Genomic DNA, 27,997 nt, shown 5'->3' on the forward strand with positions numbered 1-27,997 from the left:
CATGAGAAAAAACTGTTTGAGATAGAAATAACCCAACAATCTTCAAAGATTGTCCTTGACTCTTATTAATTGTCATTGCATAACAAATTCTAAGAGGAAATTGTCTTCGCCGCAAAGTAAACGGATATTTATTTTCTGATGACTCCGTAATGATTCTTGGAATGTAAACTTTGTCACCAATTTTGCTACCCGTTATGATCTTTGCTTCCACAATTCTATCAGTTAACTGCATCACCACCAACCTTGTCCCGTTACACAATCCACAACTTTGATTTAAATTCCTAAGCAACATTACTGGCATACCAACTTTCAATGCTAGCTTGTGGTGCGGCAAACCAGGTAAGTCAAGTTGGTTCAAAAATTCTAGCGGATAAAGTATATCAAGATTTTCAACATTTTCTGTCGAAGAAGACACAGAATCAAAACTGAGGTACGTGCGAGCTTCGCCAGGCACCATAGTCAACATAAAATCATTTATCTCAGTTACCGTGTTGTTTCGCGGTGTGACAATGGCTCTTTCTTTCAAATATGATACATCATGAAAATTTGTTTTAAAATCTGTGTACACCGCTGAAACCATATTTTCGATAGGATCATCATCAAAATTAATAAGAAAGTCTTTTGAAATTTCAACCCAAGAACTTTCTTCATCAGTTGACAATATAGAATTAGCAACATTACCGTTTCCAATTTGTAATATCCAATTTGCAAAATCAGCTAACTCCTGTTTTTCCTGCTCATTCAAACCAGTTTTTGAAAGCCTCATGTTTTCTTTGAGAAAAAAAAAAACAGTTAGATAAGGCCAAAGATAAGAACTTGTCAATGAAGCTTCAACAATGTCAGCTTTAGTTCCATTTGGAACAACAGGCAAAATTTGTCTAAAATCACCTCCAAAGAGAATTGGCTTTCCTCCAAATGGCAAATTATCAAAACCTGGTTTAGACCCTTTAAGAACATCACGAAGAGATCTGTCTAAAGTTTCAAAACATTGTTTATGATTCATTGGTGCTTCATCCCAAACAATAAGAGCTGCATTACTAATTAATTGTGCTAGATGAGTTCCTTTTTTTATTTCACAAATTGAACAATCCGTAATGCTGATAGGGATTTTAAATCGAGAGTGTGCAGTTCTTCCACCAGGAAGCAAAAGGGAGGCAATTCCAGACGAAGCAACCGCCAAAACAATACGGTTCTCTGATCTAATCTTAGCTATGATAGTGGTCCACAAAAAAGTCTTACCAGTTCCACCATGTCCATGAACAAAAAATAGACCAGGCTTGTTGCCATCAACAACCTCTATAACACTATCATAAACTATTTTTTGCTCTTGATTCAACTGTGCCATCAATATTGAATGTTGTTCTTTAAGTGATTCAGAGTCATAGTTTAACTCCTCTCTTAAACTTCTATTCTTAAGTCTATCCATCAAATCTTTGTTTGGAACTGGGAGGTGATGTTTAGACAGAGAACTATTTGAAACTACAAACAACTTTTCTAACTCATACAAAAGAGAATTTCTAAGTTCATCCTCATACTTAGACATATCCTGCAAGCCAAAAGCATTAACCATCTTTGTCAAGATGTCATCACATATCATTTTCCAATGTGTCTCAAACAAAGTTGTTGGATCAGCAACATCACAAAACAAAACTAATGTAACAAACAATTGTCGCAATTGATACGATGATGCAGTAACCATCGCTTCTAACATTGCGTTGTTCCACTCCTTATCATCTCCTAACAGACCTAGTGAGTTGCATGCAGCTTGAAATGTGGGTTGAAGAACACCTTTAATTGTTCTTAAATCATCAAAACAAAAGCCACCTTTTTGATAATTAAGCAATAATCTCAAATAGTATAATTCACCAGCAGCAGGGTGAACATACGCAACTCTACCTAGACATCTACCACTTTTCCTTCGAGTCCACTCTTTATTTTCACTATTCCAAACATATTTCGAAGGAAATTCAACATAAGATAACTGGCATGCATCAGGATCTTGAGCATTCATTTCAAACCATTTTGTTAACATTGTGCTTTCAAGATTAGGTTGATTAACAACATAGTTTAAATTATCATCCTCTTGAAAGACAACATTTTGGTCAGAAGGAAGATGGACACACAATCTTTGAACAGCTGGTTCTCTAAAGTGAATATGAAATTGTAACAATCTCCAAACTGCTTCATAAGGGCATAAATATCTGCAATTTAGATAAGCCACAATTTCATCAAACTCTTGATCCTCAAAAACAGCTCTGGCCCTATCAACACCCTTGGTTATATACTTGAAAAGATATTTAATAAGCATTGATTGACAACACGATTCAACATTTATATGTGCTTGATACTTTAATAACAATTCACGATTGTAAGGAACAACAAACGCATTATTAAGCTTCACTCCATTTTTTACAACAAAACAATTTTCCATTTCTCTACGCTTGTATTTCACAAAACCATCAGATTCAAAAGTAGTTTCATTTGAAAAATGTTTTGGGAATCTCTTTAAACATTTTTTTTCTTTCATGCAAGGGGATTTTTCATTTGCAAGACCGCATGGACCATGAATCATGTACAGCGCAACAACATCATACCCATCTTTGTCAAATTCTGGGTTAGGAATTTCAGCCGAAATGATTGAATCCACATCAGAAGGAGAATGACACTTATACTCTTTACTGACCCAAACCAAGATGTGGCAATGTGGGAGACCTCTTTTTTGAAATTCGACTGTGTAAATCACTGTTTTGAGAAATATAAGATAAAAAAAAAATCAAAACAGAACGCCTGATGTATATGCTTATAAGAGAAAAGAAACAAATAATCTTGAGAACTGAGAAAAGACAATAACTAACCAGATTCAACTTTGCCAAAAGGTTTTCCTGATTTTATATACTTAACCATATGGTCAAGTTTTGCTTTGAAAATTCTGGATACAATGTCTGGTCTGTCTTCAACCCTACAACCAAGTCTTTCACGTAGATCTTCGATAATTTCAGGCCACTTAGCATTGCATGTAAATGTGATAAATAAATCAGGATTTCCTAAGTGACGGCATATAGCCATAGCATCCTGATAATTATTTATCATGTATCTAGCACTGCCAGTAAATGAAGTTGGCAAGATAATCCTCTTACCAATGTCGGAACCACTTGCATTTCCTTTTCTCAACGCCTCATGAATTCCCTTAAGATGCTCAGTTCTCAAGGAATTTTGATTTGCCCTAATGAAATCAAGTCTATCTTCTTCAAGTGTGGCATATGCATCTACTAAATATTGTTGAAATAATCTGCCACCCTTTAACAGGGTGCTATCCTGTCCTGGTCTATCCTGAATTTGGTAACCCACAAATGCTCTCATAGACACTCCGCCAGTCTTGGGTTTTTTCCCTTTGAAATCTGGATTCCAAGGGAGACCTTTACTGTATCCATCTTCACCATATGGGAAAAGAAGAGGATATTGAAGGGCCATATACTTTGGATGCAACTTTGTTATCCTTTGTAGGCCAGTTGCCCTGTGTTCAACAATAATATCTCTTTCGGTATGAAACTGACCGATATCCCCAACTATTAACCCTCCTATCCCATCACATGTTGGCAGATTATATTGCGCATCATGGTTGCTTGGTGTGCCGTGTAAACGCAAGCGCAGAGAACTTGTTGACTGTTCATTAATCCTATCCCTTGCGACTCTAAATAACTGAACCAACTCATTACACTCATCTAACATCTTAATGAGCCCACTAACAATTTGTTCGTCAACCTTCGAAGATTCTTCTGAATGAGGAAAACAACTCATACGATTGTTGATTTCATTTTGAGTGTCATAAATGTAGAGCTGTGCAAACTTAGGGCTCTCACCTTCAGGAGGCAACAAAGAACCCATTAAATGATGCACTTGACCATTAATCTTAAAAACGTAAGGACCTTGACCCTTGTTTATCGATGCATCAACTTTAGCCCCCATTGAAGTGAATGCCATCATTGAATTATACAACCTAACATTTGTTTTGAAATGCGAACTTTCTTGAGAATTTGTTGAATTTAGCAGATGTTCCAAATAAGCAGGAGTGGGCTTAACAGGTGGGAATTTAACTTTTTGACTCATACAGCATGCAGTGAACTGTGGCCTTCTAATAGAAGAAACGTTTGTTTTTAACCGCTCAGTAGACCAAAACAAAGCGCCACAATATTGACATTGAGAATTTCTAGGGCCAAAATCAACATAGTCTGGATCAACACCTATGAAAAGAAAGATGACACAATCATCCCCAAAGTAGCGAACCAAAGTTAACTTCTAAAATAAGTTTAAAAACAATGCAAAGAGGACTATATTGTCAGAGAGCGCATACGTTTTCTTTTTTTTTGATAAGCGGCCTGGCCAATCACATGTGAGCTTCTAACAGGATGATCGTCTTGAGTATCAGAGATCAATATACCACGCAAAGTGGCATCATTGGCAAGGAAAACAGGGATGGTAATTTCATGTGAAGTGCTAGCAGCGGACGAAGATGAGTTGAATCCATTGGCAATGAATGCATTTTGTTTCAAAACAGATGTATTGGGTTGGACATGATTGGTTGTATTGTTATGAAACAGTAAAGAGTGTGAAACTTTGTTATATTCTTGATCATAAGAAGTTGGGACATCTTGCTGTGAACACGGAAAATTCCTGAAACGAAAGAGACAAGAAACGACGCGCACAAACAAATATTTGTATTTTGATGATTTTGGGTTACAATCTCTCTCTATTTTGATCCTCTGATTCAATCTCCGTAAGGTGTTGATTCGTGGATGTTTTGTTGATCCAAGGGCCGTTGATGCTTGATCTTGGATGAATTGTTGGAAGTTTCTTCAAAGGGCCGTGGGCTTGATCTTTGAAGGTGGATTTGAGCGGATCTTCAAGGAGCCGTTGGGACTTGACCTTGAAGAACAGTGATGAACGGATCTTCAAGGGCTTTTGGGCTTGATCTTGAAGAACAGTGATGAACGGATCTTCAAGGGCTTTTGGGCTTAATCTTGAAGAACGGTTGGATGTGTGTGGATTTGTCGACGTTGTTGATCCAAAGGGCCGTTGGGGCTTGATCTTGGATGAACAGATGATGAACGATGGTGCTTTCCTCAAGGGCCGTCGAGGCTTGATCTTGAATTGGTGGAAGTTCTTCAAGGGCTGTTGGGGCTTGATCTTGGAAGAACGATGAACGAAGAACACTTTCTTCAAGGGCCGTCGGGGCCTGATCTTGAAGGTGGATGGTTGTTGATCCAAAGGGCCGTTGGGGCTTGATCTTGGATGAACGGATGATGAACGATGGTGCTTTCTTCAAGGGCCGTCGGGGCTTGATCTTGAAAGAGCGATGGACGAAGAACGAAGAACGAAGAGAGCTTTCTTGATTCTTCGGGAACCTGGATGCTTGAGAGCTTCGGAGTTTCAGAGCTTCAGAGCTTCAAGGTGTAATATGAATTCCTCCTCTTAAATGAATGAAATGGGCTTGTATTTATAGAATTTTCCAATGCCTAATTTTGAATATAATATCCCAGATGAAATAAGTCGTTTCTGCCAGGTGTTGACATGTGTCCTATTTGATGACTTTTCCAACTCATTTCAATTTTCGTTGAGTCATGCGCTACGTGTAAAATTTATGTAATACATGAGCGTTGACACTTTGATTTATTGGTCAGCATTTATTTACGAAATTTCGATGTCTACAAATGCCCCCACTTCAAGGCACGTCGTATACATGTGCTTGTCACGTGTAGGAGATGCGTTTTGAAGTCCCTTACTGTAGATGTCGATCCAAGGGCCGTCGAGGCTTGATCTTGAATTGGGCTGGAGATTTCTTCAAGGGCCGTTGAGGCTTGATCTTGAATTGGGCTTGAGATTTCTTCAAGGGCCGTTGAGGCTTGTTCTTGAACTTTTGTTTGAAATTTCTTCAAGGATCGTCGAGGCTCGATCTTGAAGGTTGAAATTGGGCCACAAGGAGCTTCATGTGGTAAATGATTTTTGGCTTTGGTAGTGGATGAATCGGCACGTATTTTGTTGCGCTTGTTGACTTTCCACAGCTTTGATCTTGAACTAGGTTTTGATTCAAGGGTGGTAGACACTTGATCTTGAATCAGACTTGTGATTTCTTCCAGGGCCGTCGATGATTGATTTCGAATTTGGCTGAAAGCTTCTTCAAGGGCCGTTGAGGCTTGATTCTTGAAGGTTGACTCGAACACATGACAAGCAGGCACGAGGTAAAGGTGACAACCTGTTTCTTTGTTCAATCTTTCTAATTCACACCTGAGCGGTTTGGTCAACGGTATGATCTTCAAGATTGATGAACTCTTCTTCCAGTTGGTGACTTGATCTTTAAGGATTCGATTCAAGGGTGGTGAATCGGCACGTGCAGCCCACAACGCCTAGTAAGTCGACCCAAGAATTTGAGGGTCAAAACGAGTTCTTCATCTCAGACTCTTTCTGCCGAGTTGGCTGTGCATGCTGCATTCTTCTCTGCTTGTTTCTTCAGGCAGATATGGCAGCTTCTCGAGTTCCTCAGTTCGGACTCCTTCTGCTGAGTTGACTGTGCAAACCGCATTCTTCTCTGCTTGTTCCTTCTGCACCTTGTCTCCACATGCTGCAAGGTATCATTTTCACTTGCCTTATCTATTCTTCAGGCAGATGTGGTAGCCTCTTTGGAAGTACAGCAGCAGTAGGAAACGAGTACTCGAGAGCAGTGCTAGGTAGGCAATCAGGGAAGGGTTCCAAGCAGTCGGTTCCTTACCCGAGTTTGAGTGGAAGTTCCGGCATATTGTTTTCTTTATCCTTGTCTTTGTAGGTAGGAACAAGGACAAAGAAAAGGACAGGGAGAACACATGATATGAGATACTCTTGCTTTCTACCCGGGTGATATGAGATACTTTTGCTTTGGTGTCATTTGTTTGCTGAGGTACCCCAAGGAATAAGGAACACTGAGTGACTCGAGAGGCTTCGTTGGGAAGGCATTCTCGGAGATGAAGAAAGGTTCTGTATGTCTCCCTTGCTATGAAGGGTGAAGGTGGACAGTTATAGGGAGTTCCTTAATACCTGTAGAGGTACTGCTCTTTCACTCGTGTCAGTAACCAATGCGTGATTGATCAGCATGGCTTCACGTGCTTTCTCCTTCACCGAAAATCTTCGACAAATTGCCCGTGATTTGCGCAAAGTTGAGTGTGCATATGACAGGTGATGACGCGGCTGAAAAAGACTGGCGCCTCTTCGATATCTGGGATTGGCGCTTCGACAAATTACCCGTGATTTCCGCAAAGCTGAGTTTGCGTGTAATGGGTGATGACGCGTCTGGAAAAGCAAGATGCTTCTCCGATTTCTGAGCTTGCCTCTTCGAATTCTGAGCTCGCCTCTTCGATCTCTGAAATCCCATCGAGTGCTGATTTTTATAGAGGCACGCTGATCGTTTCAAAGCACACTTGAATTTTCGCTTGTGAAAACTCCCTTCTTGCACTTCTAAGATCTTGATTTGTCCGATCTCTTCTTTCTTCAATACTTTGAAAATGTCTGGACCCTCCGACCGTCGTTTTGACTTGAATCTTGGTGAAGAGGCAGTCCCGCCTTCTCCAGACAACATATGGCGCCCATCCTTCATATCCCCTACTGGTCCTCTTACCGTTGGGGATTCGGTGGTGAAGAATGATATGACCGCTGCGGTGGTGGCCCGAAACCTTGTCACTCCCAGAGATAACAGACTACTTTCCAAACGGTCTGATGAGTTGGCTGTTAAGGATTCTCTGGCTCTCAGTGTGCAGTGTGCAGGTTCTGTGTCTAATATGGCCCAACGCCTATTTGCTCGAACCCGTCAAGTTGAATCGTTGGCGGCAGAAGTGATGAGTCTCAAACAGGAGATTAGAGGGCTCAAGCAGGAGAATAAACAGTTGCATAAGCTCGCACACAGCTATGCGACAAACATGAAGAGGAAGATTGACCAGATGCAGGAATCTGATGGTCAGATTTTACTCGATCATCAGCGGTTTGTGGGTTTGTTCCAGCAGCATTTGCCTTCGTCTTCTGGGGCTGTACCGCGTAATGAAGCTCCAAATGATCAACCTTTGGCTCCTCTTCTTCCTGGAGTTTCGCCGAGTGGTGTGGCTTCAAACAGTCAACCTCCGGTGCCTCTCATTTCTGGAGCTCTGCCGAGTGGTGAGGCGGCACCTGATCGTCCTTGAAGATACCCTCTTGTAAATTTAATTTGATTTTTTTTTTTTTTTTTTTTAAGTATGTATAATGCAAATTTATGTAAAATTTTCAGAAAAAATAAATAAAAACGGACTTTATTTCTCTCGATGCATTTGTTTGTTTGTCTTTTTTTTTTTTTTTTTTTTTTTTTTTTTTTTTTTTTTTTTTTTTTTGCTGTAAACATATATATTATGCACACACACATGCATACATATTAATTTTTTTACCTGGACTGATTCATCATTCCAAAACCTTTTCCCCCTTTTTTTTTGCATGGTGCTAGCCACCAAGGATCCACTTACTTCTTTATATATATATATATAGTTTTTTTTTTTTTTTTTGATTTTCTTTGCACATGGTACCTGAAGCACCACCTTTGCTTTTCCCTTTTCTTTCTTTTCCTTTCGTGGTGCTTACACCCACCATCACTAATGAAATGATGACCCTCAGACTCACACCGCACCATGATATATATAAATTTTTTTTTTTTTTTTTTTTTTCTTTATATACGGTGCTATGCAAGCCTGGGTTTGTGGGTGAAAACCCAGTCCGAGCTCGAGAGATGACGAAGGAGGAGGGGCTGCCCGAGCTTCCATTGAGGGGCAATGACAGCGATGGAGGTCCTGGTGCTAGAAGAAGTTGCTGATGCCGATGCTTGACAGATGGGCAGAATGAGATGAGCAGCTTGGAGGAGGAAGAAGCAGGAAGGCGAGGGCTGAGGAGCTTGGAGCTGCTCGTTGGGGAAGAAGCCGAACTGCTGCTACTGTCGTCCTTGTTGCTTGAAGACGGTGAGGACTTGGGAGAGCTGGAGTTGAGCCTGGAGGTGGTGCCCTCGATGAACCCCCTCTTCCCGTCGGTCCGAGGTCGATGGGTGAGTGACGGAGGTTTGATCTGCCGCTGCTGCTGTCGAACCTGAGGCTGCCGAGGCTTTGGAAAATGAGGAGTTAGTCGGGTTGGCGGTGGCTCTTTAGGTGGTACAAAGTGAGTCCATGAATTCCCATCATCCTCATCAAACTCTTTGGTGTGGCCTTGTCTGCCCCTCCGAGCTGGTTGACAGCCTCGACGAACCGCTGATGAAGCTTCTGGAGTCCACTTTAGCCGTGGCTTCGCGTCGGTGGACAAAACCAAATTCATGTTCTGATTTTGCATATTCTGCAGTACTATATTTTTTTTTTGTGGTGGTTGTGTAAAGGTTGACACGCATCGGAACGTTGGTTGATCTGCGTCAGAGGCAGGATCCGTGCCCAGAACGGGTTCGGGTCTGGACTTTCTTCACGAACGATGCGCTGTCGTCTTGCTGCTGCTTCGAGAGGAGTAGAGCTGGCGTCATTCTTCAGATCATCAGTGCGAAGGAAAAGTCGCGGGTCGACACAGACGTAAGCCGTGGCAACTGATTCGAGCAACACAAAGCACCCCAAGAAGAAAGCCAACCCCGACGGCATCAGGCGCCTGCACCTGCACTTCACGCTTATGTTGCAGCAGCTGCTGCCGCTATTACTCGCACCACTTGCACAAGCTCGGCTTGAGTTTCAGTTGAAGTCGGCGACTTGAGGAGGAGAGAGAATACGGCGTTGGGCTTTGGCGAGTTCGCCGGTTTCTTGTGAGTCAGCCAGGACCAGAGGCTTGGAATTCAGGTAGGGCGCCTGGGTTGGACGAAGACAGGATAGCAGCACAAGCAATAACTTTCGAGGATCCTATTGCTCAGAGAAGGTCACGAGTATGGTGATGAAGTTGGAAGCTAGAGGACGATGATGACGAGCATGGATGGTCGGGGAGTTGGGTTGCTGTTGAAGACATTTGCGAAAGAAATGGAGTTGTCTGCAGAAGGTGATGCTTTGTTCTCTGTACATTGGCATAGCTGCACTTCAAATCACAACCGTCTTCGTCGTCATCATCCTCACCGTCACGTCCCTCGTCGTCGTCTTGGAACGGAGGGTCCAATACAGAAACAGGACTGCATTGTTCCTTCTCTTCCTCCTTAACCTCGTTGCGCGAAACCTCTCTGTGCGCATAAATGGCGTCAGCGCCGATCGCCTTCGCCAGCTCCACCAAAACCGTCTCGAGCTTCCCGATTCTGACCACCAGATCGGACCCTCTCGCCTGGAGATTCTTCCGGAGGTCCGCCACCGATTCGACCAAGAACGACGCCTGGTACGAGCCTGTCTTATCGAACCCAGAAGAGGATTTTTCGTAGTCCTTCGGATCGAAGCAGTAGACGGGCAAGACCGATACGGACTCGTTATTGGCCGAGTTGAGGCATTCGTTTTTGTGGACTCGTAAATCGTTTCGGAACCAGACAATGGAAGCTCGACGGATTGCGGCCCCATTGGAGGGGTCGAAGGGGCGGCGCGGACCCTAAAGAGAGAGGGCTCTGCAGAGGGTTGGCGGAGATGGTGGATTTAAAGGAGAGCTTGGGCGGAGTTACATTAGCCGTGGAGAGAGAGGAAGAGCTTTGTGATGCAGCGAGAGAATTCGCGAGCAGATGAACAGTTTTAATGGAGGAGATGGTGACTTGGGGAGATCTGGAGAGGATGATAGCCTGGTGGACGTGGGCATCGCACCCAACAATTTAATGGCGCCGATCTGAGCACTCAGCAGCAACAGGTGATGGTGAAGATGGCCGGGAGTCGCATCTAGAACCATGTCGGTGACTCGGGACGAGCCAACTCCGGTGTGGAGAGTGACCTGGTCCTGCGGTGTGGACTGATATGGGCTATTTTCCTGGGCCGGGCCTTGAACTTTTAAAAGGTGGGCCACGGGTTAGGATTTGATGGTGTGGATTTGGGAAGGGGAAGCAGCTGTGAAAATGGAGGAAGGCTTAGGCCTGCTGGAATTGCAGATGTTATTTGATCTGCTTGAGGCATATATATATATTTTATATATATATATATATATTTTTTTTTTCTTTTAAGCAGTAGTATTTTTTTTTTTGGACAAAATAATATTGTAATAACATCAAACTTTAATAAAATTTCTTATTCTTTATTTTGATGTGACTGAACTCAAATTTTGAATATTCGAGCTGCCTACGTACCCCTCCAAAGAAGAGATCAAGTCGTAACGTAGTTCAAATACATACATATATATATATATATATATATTTTTTTTTTTTTGGTATTTTCTTTTTTTTCGTGCCGTTTGCAGTTTCAGCTCATGCAGGCAAGGAGTGTTGGTGTCGTTTGCAGTTTCAACTCGTGCAGACAAGGAGCATTTGGTGTCGTTTGCAGTTTCAACTCGTGCAGACAAGGAGCATTTGGTGCCGTGTTGCAGTTTCAGCTCGTGCAGGCGAGGAGCCTCGTGTCCTACAGTTTAGGCTCGTGCGGACAAGGAGCTTTGTGCCGTGTTGCAGTTTCAGCTCGTGCAGGCGAGGAGCCGTGTGTCTTGCAGTTTAGGCTCTTACAGGCGAGGAGCCTTGTGTCCTACAGTTTAGGCTCGTGCGGACAAGGAGCTTTGTTGAATTTGTCAAGCAATTTTGGAGAGGCGTTCCTCACAATCTTCATAGCAAGGAGCCTTGACCGAGTGATTGAAAAAGTCTTCGGGTAAGAAATCACGCATCGTGATGGGGATGGACGATCTATATGTCGAAATTTCATCATCTTCAACACGTTCACGTTGCTTTGAAGGTTGACAAGAGCTGCTTTGCCCCCTTTCCGATTGGCGGACTTGTGGAGGAGACGTATGTTTCTTGTGCAATTTCTTAGGAGTGACTTGAGTCAATCCTTCAACTTTGCTTGTCTTGGAGGATGCCCCCAGCGGTTGAGGTGAAAACTTTGAGTCGGAAGAGCCAGAAGTGAAGGTGGTATAGTTTGACTTCACCACATCGTCAAGATCTAGCTCGATGATTCCTTTCTGAGCCAGCTTCATGATGAGATCTTTCAACACGAAACATTTTTCTGTCGGATGACTGATGAAGCGGTGGAATTTACAGTATCTTGGACTGTCGGTACGATTCATCTCTTCCGGCCGTCTGCACTCAGGCAAACTGATCACCTTCTTGTCCAACAGGTCTTCTAACATGGCAACCACATCAGAGTCGGGGAATGGATAAGTCTTCTCCTCAAGCTCCTTCAAAGTGCGTCTACGCGTCTCTTGATCACGAAAAGCTTCGGTTTGAATCGCCTTGCCTCGTGTGGATATTTTGACGGGAGATGTGTTAACCGTCATCGCTTCATTGGTGGGTTTCCATGCAGCCTTTTCCACCTTTGTCCCAAGAGCTTTGTCGTTCCTGTAGTCGGCGATCGGTTCTTTCTTCCCATGATGGGCGATGCTCAACTCCATGTCATGGGCGCGAGTGGCCAATTCCTCGAAGGTCCGCGGTTTAATGCCTTGAAGGATGTATTGCAAACCCCATTGCATGCCTTGGATGCACATCTCGATTGAAGAGGTTTCCGAGAGCCTGTCTTTACAGTCGAGGCTTAGAGTGCGCCATCTGTTGATGTAGTCAATGACTGGCTCGTCCTTCCACTGCTTTGTGCTCGTTAGCTCTAGCATGCTCACAATGCGGCGGGTACTATAGAAGCGGTTGAGGAATTCCCGCTCCAATTGCTCCCAGCTGTTGATGGACTCAGGCTCTAGGTCCGTGTACCACTCAAAGGCGTTCCCTTTCAGCGAGCGCACAAACTGCTTGGCAAGGTAGTCCCATTCGGTTCCTGCGTTGTTGCAAGTTTCAACAAAGTGGGCAACGTGCTGTTTCGGGTTTCCCTTTCCATCGAATTGCATGAACTTTGGCGGTTGATAACCCCTCGGCATCCTTAAGGCGTCAATCTTCTTTGAATACGGCTTTGAGTACAACCCGGAGGTATTTGAGCTCCCTTCGTACTGTGTCTTGATGGTGTTGGTGATCATCTTTTGCAGCTGCTGGATAGAAAGAGATCCCATGAGTGCCGCTGCTTGTTCTGGCTCCGGCTTCATATCGATATTCTCCACCGGAGGCTCCTCTTCTGGGTTAGGGTTATCGCCGTCCTGTGGCTCCAGTCGGCTGACAAGTGCAGCGATTTGCAAGTCTTTTTCTTCCACAGTTCGGGTTAGCCTTGCGATTGCTTCATTCATTTGAGCCAGCTGTTCATCGATTGAAGTTGCTCCAATGGTCATGACTTGCATGGCTGAATTGTCGCTTGAATCGGCATCGGAGAGCATGGATTCAGAGTATTTCCTTGGGCTTTCCCCCCTTGGTGCCCTTAGTGAGGCTAAGGTGATCAAAGGCTCGTGCCTTGGGTGTTTTTGTTCCCTTGGCAGAGTTGATGCAGAGGTGAAAGAGGCGGCAGAAGTAGCCCTTGCCATGCTTCGAGTCGTGATGCCCAAAGTGACACCAGTTGCGACGAGGACGCTTTTGTTCTTTGCACCGGTTGCGGGAACAGTTTGAGCCTTCCTTGATGCCATTAATTTTGGAAGTGTGCTTGAATTTCTTGAACGGAGAAAGAGATGAGAGGCAGAGATTGTCCCACCGGGCGTGCCAATTTGTGAACACGGAAAATTCCTGAAACGAAAGAGACAAGAAACGACGCGCACAAACAAATATTTGTATTTTGATGATTTTGGGTTACAATCTCTCTCTATTTTGATCCTCTGATTCAATCTCCGTAAGGTGTTGATTCGTGGATGTTTTGTTGATCCAAGGGCCGTTGATGCTTGATCTTGGATGAATTGTTGGAAGTTTCTTCAAAGGGCCGTGGGCTTGATCTTTGAAGGTGGATTTGAGCGGATCTTCAAGGAGCCGTTGGGACTTGACCTTGAAGAACAGTGATGAACGGATCTTCAAGGGCTTTTGGGCTTGATCTTGAAGAACAGTGATGAACGGATCTTCAAGGGCTTTTGGGCTTAATCTTGAAGAACGGTTGGATGTGTGTGGATTTGTCGACGTTGTTGATCCAAAGGGCCGTTGGGGCTTGATCTTGGATGAACAGATGATGAACGATGGTGCTTTCCTCAAGGGCCGTCGAGGCTTGATCTTGAATTGGTGGAAGTTCTTCAAGGGCTGTTGGGGCTTGATCTTGGAAGAACGATGAACGAAGAACACTTTCTTCAAGGGCCGTCGGGGCCTGATCTTGAAGGTGGATGGTTGTTGATCCAAAGGGCCGTTGGGGCTTGATCTTGGATGAACGGATGATGAACGATGGTGCTTTCTTCAAGGGCCGTCGGGGCTTGATCTTGAAAGAGCGATGGACGAAGAACGAAGAACGAAGAGAGCTTTCTTGATTCTTCGGGAACCTGGATGCTTGAGAGCTTCGGAGTTTCAGAGCTTCAGAGCTTCAAGGTGTAATATGAATTCCTCCTCTTAAATGAATGAAATGGGCTTGTATTTATAGAATTTTCCAATGCCTAATTTTGAATATAATATCCCAGATGAAATAAGTCGTTTCTGCCAGGTGTTGACATGTGTCCTATTTGATGACTTTTCCAACTCATTTCAATTTTCGTTGAGTCATGCGCTACGTGTAAAATTTATGTAATACATGAGCGTTGACACTTTGATTTATTGGTCAGCATTTATTTACGAAATTTCGATGTCTACACTTGCAAAATCACATCATCCGAATAAACATCGCCATTGAAAACGCCTAAGTTGGCGTGTTGAATTTTAGCTGCCCTCCCAGATATTCGGACTTTTCTAGGCATAATACTACGCAAATAAAAACAAAAAGAACATGCGAATGACTAAGCCTTACTTACAAATCAAATCGCCACACGTAAAGAATGCACTATTAAAAACACAAATACATCCAAAATATAACCACAAAAACAAAATCCTAATTAAATCATCTAATTAAATTAGGTCAACACCAGCAATAAAAACCACTTAATATTAGCGGTCTTGTCAAACATTCTCAAGTTTTTAGGCATAAATAACAAAATCAAAGAAACCACATGTAAACTATGGTAAGACCTAAAACATTCATCCACATTTACCAAAACTAACTACTTTTTTTAATCCTCTAAAATAAAATAAAGAAAGTAAATGAGATTAATGTTTAATTTTAAAACCAATTCATATGTAAAAATCGAGAAAGCTAACCAGTTTCAGTTGCAAAAGGAATCACTGGCAAGCGTAAGCAATTAATTGCGAAAACCTGGATAATAAAAAAATAACCAACCAAAAAAGGCTAAAAATGTAAGCACATACACAACACAATGGAATAAAAAATAAGAAGAACAATCCTAGCTAAACAATGGATTAACCAGCTAATAAAAATAAATAACAAAAAAATCAAAGTAAATCAAAGCAGAAGCAAAACATGAATCACCACTGAATAATGTGATTATTTTTGTGATTTAGTAAATGGAATATGAACATCAATTTTGTCAAATCACAAAATCAGGGAAAAATTGCATTAAGGTAGAAATGATATATATTTTTTTTTGTCAAAGGCAAAAATGAATTAATCAAAGCCACAAAGGTGTGAAAATGAGTAGCAACAACACTTAATTATTAAATCGATAAGGGTGATCATTGTTTACATCATTATGCTTCTAAGCCAACAAAAAAGTTTACGCAACCTTTTTTATAAAATTCAAAATTCCACCCATCCCTACATATTTAAAATTCAAAAAACCACTTCATCGTTTACATCATTATGGTTACCAAGCAACCAAAAAGGTTTACAAAACCTTTTTTAAAATTTAAAATCTAGATGATCCCTACATATTTTTTAAAATCCAAAAAACCACTACAGTGGAGATGAACCAGAGAAGGAGCATCCCAATCTTCTTTGGGCGATCAAACTTGCAAATCCAATTGTACAACCCAAAAAAGCTCCTCTGCCCATTTTCTTTCGGTGGATTACTACGATTTCTAGGTGAATACATAGTGTGAACCACTAATTTGTTTCGATTGACACCTTTTCCATAGACACGTAAACCCATTCTTGTTTTTTCTATTTTTCGTGCTCTTGATGTGCTGGGTCCTGGACCAGTCTCTGAATAAAACAATTTTGTCCCTCGAAGCTGTTCTTCTTTTCGAGCTATTACCAAGCTTCTTAAATCTTTTACCAAAACCCCTCCTAAAATTTGTTGTTCTTTTCGATCGATCTCTTTCACCATTTTATTTTCTCTGAATCACAAATTAAATATAATGTTAATGAACCAAATAATTCAATTTTTTTTTTATAAGTAAACAATACGCGAAGGCAAATATTTATAAATCTTTTTGAATAAATCGTAATGAAACTAAACTGTTTTTTTTTCCATACATTACATACTTACTCACACTGATCAAATGCAAGTGTTAATTTATGCTGAAATTAATAAAATAAGATGATCTGCATGTTTTCACTTAGCCACAAAGGAGATTCGTTTTTGCAACAGAGGCTGATTAGCATAATTAAGTCTACATTGAACATGTAAATGAGGATGGGAAAATTGTTTATAAGTCAACACTATATTTGCTTGTAACAGTCGACATATATTCCAACTCCATATATATATATACAACACACCTGTTTTTACACCTTTAAATGTGAATTACAACCATGGCAAAATACCAAAAATATTGGAAATGAATGCTATTCTATAGTTAGAAAACCGCCATTAATGAATATACCTCAAAAAGCTAAAGGCCCAAGTGTTTCCTTCGAGTATCCAAATTTCTGAAATTCACAAACATAGCAAATCCATCACCACTAATCCTGTAATAGTAACCAACTTAGAAATAGTAACCAACTTAGAAATTTTCCCCAAACATTAAAGACCACACTCCACACACAAATTATCTAAACCCTAAACCTTACATATACACACATCTACATGTATATACACACACACGCATACAGATGCATGCATGCATACATATACATGTACATACACAGACAGACGCATACAGATGCATGTACACATACATATACATGTACATACACACACATCATGCATACATACATATACATGTACATACACACACAGATGCATGCATGCATACATACATATACATGTACATACAGACATACACACAGATGCATGCATGCATACATACGTATATACATATAGTTGTACAGGTACTTATACATGTACATAGATATAAATATAGTTATACAGGTGCCCATACATACATATACACATGTACACAGATATACATATAGTTATATAGGCGCCTATACATATATCTAGACATATACTTAGGTATACACTGACACATATACTTGCACATACATTTATACACATGTACACATATAAACTGCACTTTTCAGCAAATGGGAGTGTTTCACAGTTATAAAAATGTGTAGTGAGTTACAGAGTTTTTTACATGTACACACACATACATATAGATGTGCACACTCTAAAAACATGTGTAGTTAAAGGGTTCCAATTAAAATCACCCAAAAAAAAAAACCTCTTCAAAAAATAAAGGTTTTTAATGCCAATCACCAAAAAATGGCAGCAACTTAACAACAAATAACAACACTCTAAAATTCATTGGCCAAAAATAAACACATACGGAAAATGAAACCAAGATTAATCCGCAAACAGTTAAACTTCCCATCGTTTTACACACTAATTACCAATTCAAATCACAGCAAAAAAACTTCTTTAAAAAAAAACAAAATTTTACACTAATTATTAAAGAATGGCAGCAACCTAAAAACAACTAATAACAGTCTAAAACAGAAGCTAACGATACGCTCAAAAATATTTGCACATACACACAGACATGTACATACACAGTCACAGAGGCAAAAATACAAATAATTTAAAACAGAGCTCAACCTAAATATGGCATTTTTAAAAAAAATCACAGATTGTAAATCAACCTGTTGTGTTTACTGATTTTGTTCCAATTCAAATCACAGAATAAAAACTTCTTTAAAAAAAAAAAACATTTTAACACTAATTACCAAAAAATGGCAGCAACTTAACTGTTGGAAATGTGCCCTAAAACCAATCATATGATGATACTTTACGGACATTTCAAATGTTAAACTAATCTAGTTTAACATATAAAGGGCAAAGATTATTGTTTGAGCCGTCTCGTATAAATGTTATATGCTTAAACGATAAAGTCCAAGGAATATGTGATTGGGAGAATGCAATCTAATGAAGTTAGATTAATGAGACCATTCTTTCGTAGACACATTCTAAATGTTCCTGATCATAGGATTACCAATTGGGCATTGACAGTCCGTTAAGATCAGTACGTACTGTGTCTTCTCTCAGGGAGAGTGACTAGTCTCGAGTCATTGGTGTGTGTGACATCAAGACAAGTACGTAGGTGCTCAATAAGAGAATGAGTTCACTGAACGTGATCAACGAAGAGTTCTTATATTCCATGTCACATGAGAACTCATGGTTGGGATAATGCAAAGTAGTCCTTTGACCTGAGGCATCACAGTTGTCTTGTGGTTAAATCCTTAATCTTTGATTATGTCTAATTCACCCCCTAGGGGTGTCACGGCATCGTTGGGGTTAAGCCACTTAGCTATGGAGACAAGTAAATGCGCAACAAGGGATCTCTAACCTTCAAACAGTTGAGGGAGAATACTCTATGATATGATTTGGAATCTCTGGCCAGAGTATGAATGAGATTGGGGAATGCGTTCCAAATCACATTCAAGGAAATCATATAAGCAAATGAATCACATTGGATAGTAGACATGAATAAATAAACTATCATACCAAACAATGTGGTCAAGAGTATTAGATTAGAGAAGGACCGTATTGCATTTGTAATCCCGAACTGAATAGGTTCTCTAACCTCTTCTGATTAGCTTGGGTAACCATGACATGCTGCTAGGCGTCAACCATGGTTTGTGGAAGCCCTATACGTGTATAACCACTAAAGGGAGAATTGAAAATTGTTTCAATTCACAATCGATGTAAAATTGTTTTAATCGCCCACTGCCTCGCTAAAAGGAACCTAATGGATCGCACACCGTAAAAGGTAGAGATTGGAGATTAAACGGAAATGAGTAAGAATGATTAAATGGTTTAATCATTTAATTTATGGCAAGGATTAATTAATATGTTAATTAATCAAACGAATAAGTTCGTTAAAGACCTCGGGATAGTTTTGGACCTTAAGGCCCAATGGGCTTCGAACGTCAAGCCCATTGACTTAAGTTGTATGACAACTTAATGAATAAAGATTCACAAAGGCCCAAAAGCCCAAAATTCCCAAGGTAGGCCGGCCATGAGGAATGAATTAGGGTTTTGGTTATTTAGGTTACTTAAAGAAGTGACTATATAAATGACTTTATAGCCAAATATTCATTAATGTGATTAAGGGTTTATTTTGGGTGAAAATGGGTGAGAATTGTCTCTCCATTTTCTCTCTAAAGAAGCTAACACCTTGGAGGGTACATCTAGCAATCCTACTACTCCAAGGTCACTCATTTTCTTCTACAATCAAACCTTGGTGAAGAGACTTAGAGGTTCTCAATTTTGGGAACTTAGAGAACCTATTCTTCCATCCAAATCCATGGATCTAAGAAGCAAGGAATGAAGGCCCTATCTCTTTGGGTGATTAGCCTTTGCTTATGCAAAGAGGAATCTACAAAGGTATTAATTTCAACTCACTTTGTTTTGAGTTGATTATTGGTTCACCAATCTACTAGGCTTTGAATTTCATGGGTAATGTTTTGTTTTTGAATGCATACAAGCATGATTCCGCCTTTAATTTGTTAATTGCATGCTATAGATGTTATTCAAATGAACATGTTTTTCAAAATAAATCCTTCAAGTGGTATCAGAGCCTAGGTCTAGTAGTTGGTGAATCCTTTTGGGTTTTGTAGTTCATAAGTTTATGATTTAAAAGTTGTAATTGTTACAAGCTTTATTCTTGCTTCTTTGAATGTAAATTTTGTTTGAAAATTTGCCATCTCAAATGTTGTAGATGTAGTTCATATGAGGATGAATATTGGAGCTAAAATTTGGTGCCATGATTTTGGGAATTTTCGGCCAAATCCAAAGGGTGATTTTTTGGGTTCATGTTTGTCTTGTTAAAATGGTTTTAAGATGACTTTTGGAACCCCTAAGTACCCTAGGATGTTAGCCTCATTTTGAATGATGAAAATTTGAGTTTTATGGCTTGAAAACATTCATGGAGCTCTTATGGGTTTTCATGGATGTTCTTCATTGTTCTTGATGTTCTTGCCAAGAACAAAAAGGTTTTGTGTTTTGATTCAAAGTTTTGAATATTTCATAAAGTTTATGTTATATGTTTTTCAAATGATTTATCATGTATTTAAAGTGTTAAATATTTGAATAAATGATGATGGAAACATCAATCATCAAAACATATATTAATTTTATGAAAGTATTTAAAGTGTTAAATATTTGAATAAATGATGATGGAAACATCAATCATCAAAACATATATTAATTTTATGAAAGTATTTAAAGTGTTAAATATTTGAATAAATGATGATGGAAACATCAATCATCAAAACATATATTAATTTTATGAAAGGTGAAAGCACTACTTGATTGTTTTTGACAAAACTAATAAATCAAAACACCCACCACTCATTTTTATCCCTAAAAACCGGCCACCCTAATAAAATAGGGTATTTTTGGGGCTTTTATGCAATTACATAAAGTTTTGATACTTTTGTGTATTTGTACTTTGACCCGAAAGTTTACGTTTTGACGTTAAGGCCTAAAAACGCTAAAGGACAAATTGTTTTGCTCCTTTAATGAAGTTTTTGAATTTATTTAAATTTTGGGTTCTAGTTGTATTTACATGAAGTAGTGACTTTTGTGTTTTTACAAAGTGACCCCAAAAGTTTATGTTTTCGCAATATGGCCCAAAAAGTTGTGGTTATTGCATGATGGCCCAAATAGGATGAGAACAAAATTGTTTTGTCTCTTTAAATGAGAATTGGATTTTCATTTTGTTTAGCTCCACTTAAATCAATTTTATGGATACAAAAACCAAATGAAAATGTTGCATTCAATTAATTAGTTAAAGCGTTAATTAATTAAAGGATGATTATGAACCTAAGCCTAATATAATTGAGCTATGTGAAAGGCGTTTCAAATTTGTTTGAACCATGGGAATGTGTAGATTAGATTTTGGTTGTAATTTGATTTGATCAAATGTTGTAAAAGGGCATAAGTCCTTCTTTACTTTAAGGTAATTTGTTTTATGCAAATGTTGTAATGAGCATAAGCTCATCCTTTACTTTGAAGTATTTCTTTCTTGCTTTATATGATATGCATGAAAATGAAGTAATTGGGTCCAACGCCCCTAAGACAACACGCCTTAATGTGATTAAACGCGTAACTAAAATCAATCTCCATCCCTAGACCGAGATTCAACACAAGGCTCGTGTTGAATCTAAACAAAGGTTCATAGTCATCCTAAGGCCCTAAGGCAACTATATAGTCCATCAAATGAATGCAAACCTTATGTTAGTAGTAACATATACTACTCTTGCTTTAAAAACCGTTTTAAAAGCATAGTGGGAGTATTATGTACAACTAAAACAATCATATGGACCAATAGTTGTAATAGGACCAAAATTGTTTTAATAGAGATTAAAATGTATATTGATATGTGATGAGACCTAAAACCCTCAACCAAACCAATATTAAGTTGATAAGCGTGAGAGTGCTTTGAACACTCTTTCGTGGCCTTCCACCGTGGTGGGCTTCAATCGTTTGTGACTCGTACAATGTATTCGTCCAGTTCTGGGGTTGCAAAGTATGTGCTTACATTCAGGAGAAGCCTATAAACATATGATGAAGTGAAAGGTAGGCAACGAGTGTGGCCAATATGGAGTTCTTCTGAGGCCATTCTTGAACCCCTACTTGAACTAGCATGGTGGGAATGACTTAACTAAGTGCAATGGTGCCAATATGGAGTTCTTCTGAGGCATCATTCTCTAGAGGCCAAACGAGATGGGTACTTGCATAGGTTGCAAATGAGTAAGCGTACTCTCTCATTATTATTGTTGCTAGCCAATATGGAGTTCTTCTGAGGTGGGCTTGGTAATAGTGAGCCTCCCATAACCTACTAAGAGTTTCATCCAAAACTCTCGAATTCCAATGAGGGATATGGAATTTGCCAAAAATAGTGGGTGATGCTATTTGATTTAAAGACCCGAATCAAATGGCTTAAAATCAATCAATTTATATTCGTTATGTATTTGTTTACCAATATATTTGCATACGCTATCCAACACTTGACAAATAAAACCGAATGTTTTAGTTTCCGGACTTGGTACCACAATCCCAAAGAATGTCTTAAAAAGGATTGCATATGTACCTAAGTAGTCTCATCCTCACAATCTTCCTATTGATAATGTATCATTAGAAGAATATGTTAGAAAAGGTCTATCATAAAGAGGACAACACTTTTAATGTCATAATTCTTCAATTACAAATTGTTGTATGAAGAAATAGGAGTTGCTTTGAACAACCCTTAGTCAATGCAAACCTTAGTGCTTGTTTCTTTGTTAAATGAACAAAGAACTTGAGAAGAAAGCACAAAGGCATGGACACTTTATGTGCCATAATTCTTCACTTGCAAATTGTTGTATGAAGAAATGAGAGTTGCCTTGTACAACTCTTGAAGGTTTGTAATTATGTTTAGAACATAATGGTTGGTTGACAAAAATAGTCCATTAACATGGACTTATGATGATTTTGAATCATTGAATGTTGAAGTGATAAACCACTTAACGAGACGGAAACTAGGCAAGGACTTCACCTTTGTTTCCCTATCCTAATCGTTCACTAAGTTTATTGTAAACTATGTAGTGAACAATAAACCACATGCTCTCCAAAATTGTTTGATGTGTATAACACAATTGAAAAATGTTTCAAGAGAGATAGTGGGAGTTTAGGGACCATGACTAATGTAGTCAAAGGTGAAAGTCAAATAAAGAAGATAAATAACTCCAAGGGAACAAACTTTCTTTATGAAAGGATGGACATTGGAAGGGGTATTTGCAAGAAATGTCTTGCAAGTGTCAAGAACACACCTTTCGAAGGTGTTGTAAATTGTTCTTGAATAGTTCAAAACAGTTGGTTCTTCTACTTGAATGTATGATTCCGTATTAGTAACTATGTTTTACAAATCGTTGTAAAAGTGTGACTAATAAGAAGTAGAAGATATATGAGAGAAGAAAAGGTGCTTCACATACGGAACGTGAATAAGATATAGATCTCTGCGAAAGCAGATAGTACTTACTTCCTCATATGAACTACCAAAGAAATTGGATTATAGTAATCTAATTGATTGTCTCTATAGTAGAGATGATATGGTAGTGTTAACTGTTTAGAATATAATGATGCTTAAAACCCAAAAGGTTGCAAGGTAGTGACTAATCCCAACTAAATTGTGATACCTCTAAAAACATAAGTTACGAGTTGGTGAAACAAGGATGTTTTTGGATCGTTAGATCCGGATCCAATACCTTCTTGTTAAAATTGTATAGAGGCGAAATGTTCGAATCTTTATTCTTTTGGAAAGAAGAAAGAATCACAAAGTTGTTGAGGTTAATTCACTTAGATGTTAGTGGCACTTGTCCACAACATAATACTACTCATGTTATATGACATTCACCGAAGATCACTCTCGGTTGGACTATAGTTTATTTTGAATAAACACAAGTCCGAATACTTTGCAAAAGGTTTCAAAGAATTCAAGAAATGTAAATAGATGAGTAAGATATCTAAAGTATTTACCTCCTTAGATTTGATCCAAGGAAAGGTAACACTTTAGATGAGTTTCCTTGAAAGATATCAAGGAAAATAGCATCATAAGATAATGTATTTCTCCATTAGGAGAAGAACGAACTCGAATAAGATTTAGTTCGTTAGATGTTATCTATTACCCATATATAGGATATATACTTCTAAAACAATATGATTGTCAATTAGAAGATCTTCCAATATTTTCATGACTCCATAAGATGTAGTTGGAAAAGAAAGACAAATCTTAAGCATGTTAAAGATTTGGGGTTGTGTGCTAATAAGCAATATTTGTTTGATAACAATCTTGTAGGATATCCTTAAAATAACTTTTGGTATCGCTTCTATAAACCAACTAACAAATGTTGTTTTGTTGGGTAGTTCATTGTAATTCTACAATGTGATTTGCCTAAAAGCAAATGAACGAGAGATAGAACTCAAAGAATGGGTTCTTTGAGAGACAAGATAGTAATCAACAAATATAACAACCTAGTTCCTATACCACAAGCTCCAAGGTAGTCGATAAGAATGAAAATCCTTATACACTGAGTGCATATACGATATATACTCAAGGAAATGGTAAAGTACCATTTGACTCGAAATAATGAAACCTTCATAGCTAATTGGTAGCTTAAGGTGACTACAATCAAAGAAAATGGTTGACTTTGAAGAAACCATCTTTGAGATAGTCTTAGTTTCAATTAATTCGAAGATTGCTAGCTACAACTAAATGGTGATTCAATGTTTGGACATTATTGAGATAGTCTTGATAATATATGTCTAAAACTATGAATCACAAGACATGTAAGTTGTAGAGATCCATCCATCATGGATCTTAGCAAGCTAGTGGGAGCTATTTGCATTTTATGAGGAAAAAGGATCAAATCGTTTGATTTCTCATCAAGATGTAAATGAATCTTTTGTTTACGAGTTTTACAAAAGATTAGTGGGAGTTAATCATGTTCCTAAAATTTAAGTATATATGATATATTAATTTTGGAAATGAAAAGAATACTTCTTCGTTAAAGTTATGACTTTAATACATTATATGAAGATAGAATGTATATGGGAGATATAGTCTATATACATGGGATGGAAATCTATAATGATATATTTCATGATATAATTGGATTATATCAATCCCTAATAATAGACAATGGATGCTAGGAAGTTTCTCATATGATGATAAACTTCAATAAGAAGGACGATTCTAGTGAGACTAGCAAGTTGCCCTTCTCAAAGGGAACGTACCCTTTGACTCCCATAAAAATAATGCGTAAATTGAATCCTTTATGCATAAGCAGAAAGGTGATTTATGTATTTCATATTGTATGAAAAACATTGATATGAGTTGTACCTAGAACGGTACAAGACGATATCAGTGCAAGCCCAGGATCAGAACCGTGGCAACTGTCAAGTGAGTCCTTAAGTATTTAAGAAATACTTAAGGATAGATTCCTCAAAGAATGAGGAAGAATTAGAGTAACGTAATCGAAGCGTAAATGTATTAGATTATGAATCTAATTCATCATTGGATGTTTCTTCATTATGAATGAAGAGATAAACAAATATCTCTTTATTATGACTAAAGAGATATTTGGATGGAAACATTAAAGTAATGACTTTAGTGTGTTCCATTATGAATGCAAGATATATTGCCATATAGAAGTTTACAACAATGTTGTTTGGATGAGAAAGTTCATTTATGAACTCTCTATTCGGTTCCAACCAGAAAGTGTATGACACTAATGGGGCGATAGCTCAAGCCTGGGAATCAAGGTCTCATCAAGATCCGAACACAAATGAGAGACTGAACCACATGATTGAGAATCATGTATAATGGTGACGTCGTTATTCTCAAGGTTGCTTCTGTGGATAACACATATAGATATCCATTGTCTAGGCCTACTACTCAGCCATTTATGAAATGACGACAGAAGAGGTATCATCACTGATGACCAATGCTGATTGGCTCTAGTGCAAGTGGGAGATTGTTGGAAATGTGCCCTAAAACCAATCATATGATGATACTTTACGGACATTTCAAATGTTAAACTAATCTAGTTTAACATATAAAGGGCAAAGATTATTGTTTGAGCCGTCTCGTATAAATGTTATATGCTTAAACGATAAAGTCCAAGGAATATGTGATTGGGAGAATGCAATCTAATGAAGTTAGATTAATGAGACCATTCTTTCGTAGACACATTCTAAATGTTCCTGATCATAGGATTACCAATTGGGCATTGACAGTCCGTTAAGATCAGTACGTACTGTGTCTTCTCTCAGGGAGAGTGACTAGTCTCGAGTCATTGGTGTGTGTGACATCAAGACAAGTACGTAGGTGCTCAATAAGAGAATGAGTTCACTGAACGTGATCAACGAAGAGTTCTTATATTCCATGTCACATGAGAACTCATGGTTGGGATAATGCAAAGTAGTCCTTTGACCTGAGGCATCACAGTTGTCTTGTGGTTAAATCCTTAATCTTTGATTATGTCTAATTCACCCCCTAGGGGTGTCACGGCATCGTTGGGGTTAAGCCACTTAGCTATGGAGACAAGTAAATGCGCAACAAGGGATCTCTAACCTTCAAACAGTTGAGGGAGAATACTCTATGATATGATTTGGAATCTCTGGCCAGAGTATGAATGAGATTGGGGAATGCGTTCCAAATCACATTCAAGGAAATCATATAAGCAAATGAATCACATTGGATAGTAGACATGAATAAATAAACTATCATACCAAACAATGTGGTCAAGAGTATTAGATTAGAGAAGGACCGTATTGCATTTGTAATCCCGAACTGAATAGGTTCTCTAACCTCTTCTGATTAGCTTGGGTAACCATGACATGCTGCTAGGCGTCAACCATGGTTTGTGGAAGCCCTATACGTGTATAACCACTAAAGGGAGAATTGAAAATTGTTTCAATTCACAATCGATGTAAAATTGTTTTAATCGCCCACTGCCTCGCTAAAAGGAACCTAATGGATCGCACACCGTAAAAGGTAGAGATTGGAGATTAAACGGAAATGAGTAAGAATGATTAAATGGTTTAATCATTTAATTTATGGCAAGGATTAATTAATATGTTAATTAATCAAACGAATAAGTTCGTTAAAGACCTCGGGATAGTTTTGGACCTTAAGGCCCAATGGGCTTCGAACGTCAAGCCCATTGACTTAAGTTGTATGACAACTTAATGAATAAAGATTCACAAAGGCCCAAAAGCCCAAAATTCCCAAGGTAGGCCGGCCATGAGGAATGAATTAGGGTTTTGGTTATTTAGGTTACTTAAAGAAGTGACTATATAAATGACTTTATAGCCAAATATTCATTAATGTGATTAAGGGTTTATTTTGGGTGAAAATGGGTGAGAATTGTCTCTCCATTTTCTCTCTAAAGAAGCTAACACCTTGGAGGGTACATCTAGCAATCCTACTACTCCAAGGTCACTCATTTTCTTCTACAATCAAACCTTGGTGAAGAGACTTAGAGGTTCTCAATTTTGGGAACTTAGAGAACCTATTCTTCCATCCAAATCCATGGATCTAAGAAGCAAGGAATGAAGGCCCTATCTCTTTGGGTGATTAGCCTTTGCTTATGCAAAGAGGAATCTACAAAGGTATTAATTTCAACTCACTTTGTTTTGAGTTGATTATTGGTTCACCAATCTACTAGGCTTTGAATTTCATGGGTAATGTTTTGTTTTTGAATGCATACAAGCATGATTCCGCCTTTAATTTGTTAATTTCATGCTATAGATGTTATTCAAATGAACATGTTTTTCAAAATAAATCCTTCATTAACAACAACTAACAACAGTCTAAACAGAAGCTAACAATACACTCAAAGGGTTTATTACAGCCATAAATATTGTAATCAAACACGAATGGCAAAAGCTAAGATGAAAAATTAGAAAACGTAAAAAAAAGGTAAGGAACGAACGCTGGAAAAATTATTTGACAGAGAGAAACCGAGAATGAGATGCAAAACCCAAAAGCAACCATGCAAAATCCCGAGTTGGCAGTACGTTTCCTGCAATCCATAAAAAAGAGAAGAAAAGTTAGTTTTCTTGTTCTTAAACAATCGAAATAAAAATATCGCATTAAAATTAGTCAAAGGGTTTTACACACTAATTACCAATTCAAATCACAGAAGAA

General features: G+C 38.8%; 1 long non-coding RNA gene across 2 annotated transcripts; it reads right to left on the minus strand.

Moving 5' to 3' along the window:
* Nucleotides 1-16,138: 16,138 nt before the first annotated feature.
* LOC139195727 (uncharacterized) lies at nt 16,139-27,915 on the minus strand. Of its 2 annotated transcripts, XR_011580578.1 has the most exons (3): nt 27,783-27,915; nt 16,745-16,790; nt 16,139-16,255 (listed from the first exon to the last, which is right to left on the minus strand). It is a non-coding gene; the product is annotated as an uncharacterized lncRNA (long non-coding RNA). The 2 variants fall into 2 exon arrangements; XR_011580577.1 differs by lacking the exon at nt 16,139-16,255 and having other exon boundaries at nt 16,564-16,790.
* Nucleotides 27,916-27,997: the final 82 nt, after the last annotated feature.

This window comes from Malus domestica, chromosome 05 (assembly GCF_042453785.1).
Source record: "Malus domestica chromosome 05, GDT2T_hap1".
Classification (NCBI taxonomy): domain Eukaryota; kingdom Viridiplantae; phylum Streptophyta; class Magnoliopsida; order Rosales; family Rosaceae; genus Malus; species Malus domestica.